The sequence below is a fragment of the Myotis davidii genome, unplaced genomic scaffold (assembly GCF_000327345.1).
Source record: "Myotis davidii unplaced genomic scaffold, ASM32734v1 scaffold394, whole genome shotgun sequence".
Classification (NCBI taxonomy): Eukaryota; Metazoa; Chordata; class Mammalia; order Chiroptera; family Vespertilionidae; genus Myotis; species Myotis davidii.
In genome coordinates, this window is record NW_006287548.1 from 4,012,946 (window position 1) to 4,019,229 (window position 6,284).

Consider the following 6,284-nt stretch of genomic DNA (forward strand, 5'->3'; position numbering starts at 1 on the left):
CTCTAGTAGTAATAAATGAATTAACAGACCAGTGTGACAAATCCAAGTCTTTGCCTGTATTTGCACAGTACAAATTAAATAGATAAAAAGAGTTACTGAGAGTAGCAGTGATTTATTCATTCCATACATGTTTTCTGAAGCAGCGACTGTGTTCTAGGCATTGATGATACAACAGTGAACAAAAGAGATGAAATTCCTACCCCTGTGGCCTAGACGATGTAGTCCAGCCTCCTAAGAAGAGGCAGAGGTGAGCCGTAACAACTCTGGGGCTCAGGAGGAAGGGGACTTCAGTAAGTTACTTAACCTTTTCTATTCCCAGTTTTCTCATTTGCAAAATCAACAAGTTAGTAAAACCTCTCTCCTAGGACAGTTGAGAAAATTAAACAAGGCAATAGGTGGCATGGTTCTTGGCATAGGGTACACGAGCACGAGCCTAAAAAGCCTCTCGCTGCCCGGTCAGCACCATCATCTTTCCTCTATGACCTCATACTCCCTCTGCCCTCCACCTTCCCTCCCATCTGGCCACACTGGCCTCCTGCTGGTTCTCAAACTTGCTGACACATCTCACCTCAGGGTCTTTGCCTTGGCTATTCCCCAGATGTCAACATGGCCAACTCTTTCCTTAAATAATTGTTCATGTCACCTTTTCAATGAGGCCTATCCTGACCACCCTATTTAAAATTTTAACACATATCTCTGCCCTGGAGTTCTCATTCCCCTTATTCTGCCTTTAAAAAAAATAATAAACTTTTAATTTTAGAACAGTTTTAGATTTATGGAATTATTGCAAAGATAGTACAGTGCATTCCCATACACCCCACATCCAGTTTCCTCCATGTAACATCTTACATTAGTCTGGTACATTTTATCACAATTAATGTACCAATGTTAATGCATTGTTCTTAGCTAAAGTTTCTACTTTGTTGTGATTTCCTCCATTTTCCCTACTATCTTTTTACTGTTCTCGGATCCCATCCAGGATACCGCATGACTTTCAGTTCTCATGTCTCTTTTGACTCCTCTTGGCTATGACAAGAGAATTCCTTGTTTTTGACGAACTTACAGTTTTGATGACTCCTGGTCAATGGATTTGTTTGATGTTTTTCTCCTGACTGGACTAGGGCTCTATATTTTGAAAAGTAAAACCGTTCTTGTCATATCCAGGTTGACACTGTCAACATGACCTACTACTACTGCTCATGTTAATCACCTGGCCGGGCCCTTTTCCCCTATTCATTTACCGACCTAACACACCCCTTAGTGTTCAGGGTTTCTCTCTTCCAAGTAAAACATAAGCTCCTTGAGGACAGGCGTTATGTTTAGTTTGTTCACTAAAGTATCCCAAGCGCGTAGAATAGTACCCAACACACGAAAAGGCTCTGAGCTGACACGGTGGAATGAATGCACTGTTATTCCTCTGAGTGAAGGTCATGGCCCTTCACGACCTCCCCACCTCTCCAACTGGCAGCTCCTGACCAACACTCACCTCATGGTTTTACTCCTTTATGCTTCGGTCCTAGTTGGGAGCCTTCCAAATTGCTCGGGCTCACAGAGCAGCCTGGGTTTGCCGCATTGTACTCAATCGACAGTCTCTCCTGACCCCACCCTGGACTCTGAGCTACTTGAGAGCAGGCACAATGCCTTCCTGACCCTCTGATAGAATCTCTAGTCTACATCTTCATCCCTTTGGGCTCTGTTTACCACCCTTACCTGTTTTGGAATTTCATATTTTCCATATTTGTCAGTATTTTATTATGTTGTATTAGGATGAACAGCCCTTAAATTTGCTACAAGGGTCTAATGCCAAATTTAAAATCTATGAGTAAACACTTTCTACTAGCTTGCCTCATCTGGTTTTGAAATTAATTCGTTAAAAAATAACAACATATTTGGACAAGGCAAAATATGAAGCGTACCTCCCTCTGACAAAAGTGAATTGGGTAAAACCAGTGTGTGGGTGCAGTGTGGTTTGCCTCAGCACAAAGCTGGAAATCGGGAGCTAATTAGGACTGTGTTCCAAATCTGGCCCAACCAACCACACACTGGGTGGCCTCGGGCAAACCATTAACCCCTGGGTGCCTCACTCAGCTACCTGTATTCAATACAGTTGCTAATATCAAGTTGCTTCACCTGTGGATCATTCAGGAGGTAGCTGTCCAAACACGCCTTTAAAAACTGTAAACTGATGTGTAATTATGACACACGCCACTGGGCCTCACCCATTCAACAGCCAGGTGCTCCTGGTCTCTCCCTCCCGGGAAAGGTTCGTCAGTCCAATTAACGCAGTCAGCAACCAACTGCTGATGATACACTGGTTTCAGCCCAACTCGATGATCTATAGATATTTCACCTTATTTCTGTATAGAATACTCTTTCTGTAAAAAGCGTTATAGACTGAGAAGCTGAGGTCCATTGGTTAAGGTGGTAATCAAAGCTCAAACCCAAGAACCCATGCAAGCATCAGAAGGCAACACGATGGAGAATCAGTGAACTGCTATTTTCTGACAAGGAAATCTGCTGTCTACATGCTCACTGGGCAAGGCTAATCAACAGGATGAATCCAGCAGTCCTCCCACACAGAGGCAGAGCAGAGATGAACAGTGAGACCAGCCTGGCCCACACAGAGATGCCATGTTCTCCCAAGTTGTTTGGTAAAAGTGCTGGCTCCCCCCGCCCCCGCCATGACTAAACGGCTTGTGATCAGAATTGAATGGGTGCTGAGACTATGGAGAGGAATGCAATGCCAACGACACCTAGGGTAAACTGCTTCTGCCGGTCCTTTTCAAATCAGGGGTGACTGCAAGAATGGCCAGCACATGTGGCTCTCACGTGTTCTTCACTTTGGTTAAGGCTGTGGCTGACTGAGAATTTTCTGAAATGACGTAATATGAAGGATCTGCCACAAGAGGATCTGACCCAGTAAGATGACACTTCTGGACCATGAGGCTCAAGAGGTTATGATTTTTCATGGTGGTTTTTGTCATAAAGACAAAGTTAGCACATTGGTAAAGTACAGATAAGCCACAAGCTGCCGATAAGGAAACGGTACCAATGGAGACCTCGTAAGAAGCATTCAGGAGTCTTGCAGAGAAGGACAGCTAGAAACACACATGGGATCCCATTTTCATAGGCCTAGAGGAACATTAAATGCCTACATTGTGCCCAGGCAGTGTGGCTCAGTGGCTGAGCATCAACCTATGAACCAGGAGGTTACAGTTCGATTCCCAGACAGGGCACATGCCCAGGTTGTGGGCTTGAGCCACAGTGTGGGGTATGCAAGAGGCAGCCGATCAATGATTCTCTCTCATCATTGATGTTTCTCTCTCTCTTTCACTATCCCTCTCCCTTCTTCTCTGAAATCAATAAAAATATGTTTTTAAAATGTGGCTACATTGTATACAATTTTCAATAAATGAGATATTTATTGACATACAATGCATAAGGAGTATAACATTAAAAAATAATTTGTAGTGTTTTTTTTCCAGTTCTCAAAGTAATAAATACTCATAGAAACTCTGGAAAATAATGACAAATAGGGGAAAGAAAAGAGAAATCAGTCACGATCCCGTAACTCAGGGAATAAATCAATAGGTGTGTTTTTGTCCAATATTTCATTGGAATCAGATTATATACACAGTTTGGGCACGCTGTTTAAGGGTACGCTCGAAAAGCAAATACTGGCAAATGCTAACCTTGACAAAAGAAAGAAATGCCGCAGAGTGTGCTGGCCACTTACACCTTACAACCTGACGCCACTTGGCTGAACGTCTCTTCTCCAGCTACCCGACCTCCTCCTTACACATCCGCGGTTCTTCAAAGTCCTGATGCTCCTTGATGCTATTAACCTGCCTCTGTCCTTACTGGTCACCTCATCCAATGCGGACAGTGCGTAAGCTCTCTTCTCCCAGTACAGCTGCATGTGGTTGGTTCTTCTGGTCAATTTATCCAGACTTGTGATTTCAACAATACTTCTATGTTCAAGCCTCTCAAATGTCCACCTTCAGTCTCAATCTCAGGCCTGACCTCTGGTCCCAACTACTTGTGGGACAAATCTATCCCGGCATTCTCATGGCCCAATTAAGCTCAATTTGTCTAAAATCATACTCAGTCATTCATCCAATTAATATTTGCCGAGTGCTCTCAAAGGGCTGGACAAAGTACAGGACACTGGGAGACGGTAGCAAATAAAATCCTTTAATGAAGCTTCCACTGACCACAATGTCCAGCTCTTTCACCTGCCGCTCTGGGCCTTTCACAATCCTGACATCACTTGCCTGTACAACTTCCCACTTCTCTTCCATAAAATGTACTCTTTTTCTCCAAACTAGAATGCTATTTCTCAAATGCCATGCTTTCTCAACTCCAAGACTTTGCCTACCGTCATCTCTGAGGTGCACTCTTCAAGCTCCAATGCTATCCACTCTTCCACAAGCATTTGTTGATCCTAAAACAGTCTGCTCTCTCTTTAAACATCCACATGTCTTTGGTACTACCCCCAACATATACCACATGCTGCCTGTTCTTTCTGAAATGATGATCACATTTACTATATAATTTATCAAAAACCTATTTTGTGCCGGTTACATCGCTTGATACTTTATATCTCTAACTCTCACAATGTTCAATGTGGGTACTATTATCTCCATTTTACAGATGAGAAACTAAGGCCCAGAGATATATAAACTGTCTAAAGTCACACACCTACCCTACTGTACTTACATCAACTTGAGAACAGCAATTCTACCCTATTTCATTTTTATAATCCTCCATTGGGCCTAGAAGTATGGCCAGGGCACAATGGGTGCTTGGTAAGTATTTGTTGAATGAACAACTGCATAAGAGAGTGTGTTTGCACAGCAGTGACAACTGTAAATATAAAGACCACTCTGGGTTTTCTGACAAAAGCATATGTGAATTCATTATAAGCTCACTGAAGTAAAATCTGACATGCTTTCCAAAATATTATGTTGACTTGAGCTTTTAAATTTTTTCTTGGTAGAGAAAGCTTGTAAGCTATTGAAGCCAGGTTTAAAAATAACATGGCAAAGGTCAGGTAGCAAAAGACCTCACTCAGACCTTTCACAGAAACAAAAGCAGCGAGGCTGCACCTGGGGGTTATTCTGTAAACCACTCCAAATCAGCAGCTTAGCTGGTCTCCTTTTCCAGCGACTTCGAGCTCTAGCTCTTTCTCACACCCGTAAGGAGATATTCCTTTGAAATACCCCCAGACAATCCACTTACAGCATTTTTCAGTACATCTCTGTGCTTGTTTATTGTTTGCCACTTGCAAAATCATTGAGGCATTTGATGCCCCAAGATGTTTTCCCAGAAACCAAACTAAATATAAGCCTGGCACTTCAAATCTCAGATTGCTTTGTTATTGAAGGCAGTGATATTATTCCGCCCCTAGGTCAACCGCGGACTGAAGAGCCAAGGCTTTTGATTGGGAAACCCATTTTGTAAAACCAACAAGTTCCAATGTCCTGCTTTTAGAAACAAGACACACTTCAGTTATGTAAGTGTCCAAAAATGCAGAGTCCATGTTTTCCATTTCCCTTTACCTCCATGGCAGGGAACAGTGATTCAAAAACAAACCGAAATGCCATTCAAATTATCTTCTTCCCAGGACTGAGATGAAGACGGTGAAAATTTCCATCATAACAACCACATGTTGCTAAAATCACCCTCCAACTGCCACAGGGAATAACTGACCAATGTCCATGTGGGTGCCCTCTGAGCAAAGCCAGCTGGCCTGGGCTGAACACATGACACACTACAACAACAAAGGTAATGACACCCCCAAGGAGGTACACTAAGACCCAGATATGCAAAACACCTAAAAAGAGCTAGGGAAGTAGCTTTAGATTTAAAGATGTCGTCAGCTCATATAACTTCTTAGAACCTGAATACTGGCGACTACATTTCCAAGCACAATACAGAACTGAATATAATTCAATTTTCTCACAAACTCTTCAAATTCAGTTAACCTGAGCAAAAATCACTTGGCTTTACTAAGAATAACCACCTTCACATGCATGGTTTAGAGTACAATTTATACACTGTTTGATATGCTTTTTTAAAAATATTTTTATTGATTTCAAGCGGGACCGACCGACCGATCGCGGGGCTCGGGCGGCGCCTCTCCGCGGTGGCCCCAACATTTATAAGGAACTCATACAACTCAACAAAAGGAAGATATACAATCCAATCAAAAAATGGGCAAAGGACCTAAATAGACACCTTTTAAAAGAGGACATTCAGAAATCCAAAAGACATATGAAAAC

The 6,284-nt window shown here is 42.6% G+C and overlaps 1 protein-coding gene across 2 annotated transcripts in view; it reads right to left on the reverse strand.

The window, feature by feature from the left end:
• PLEKHM3 (pleckstrin homology domain containing M3) overlaps positions 1-6,284 on the reverse strand; it is a 162,854-nt gene that overhangs the window by 143,527 nt on the left and 13,043 nt on the right. Inside the window, exon 2 of one of the 2 annotated variants that reach the window (XM_015561121.1) lies at positions 1,705-1,710. The exons of the other annotated variant lie outside the window; for it this stretch is intronic. The gene's annotated coding sequence lies outside the window, so the exon portion shown is untranslated. The remainder of the gene's footprint in view (positions 1-1,704; positions 1,711-6,284) is intronic. 2 annotated transcript variants of the gene reach the window in all.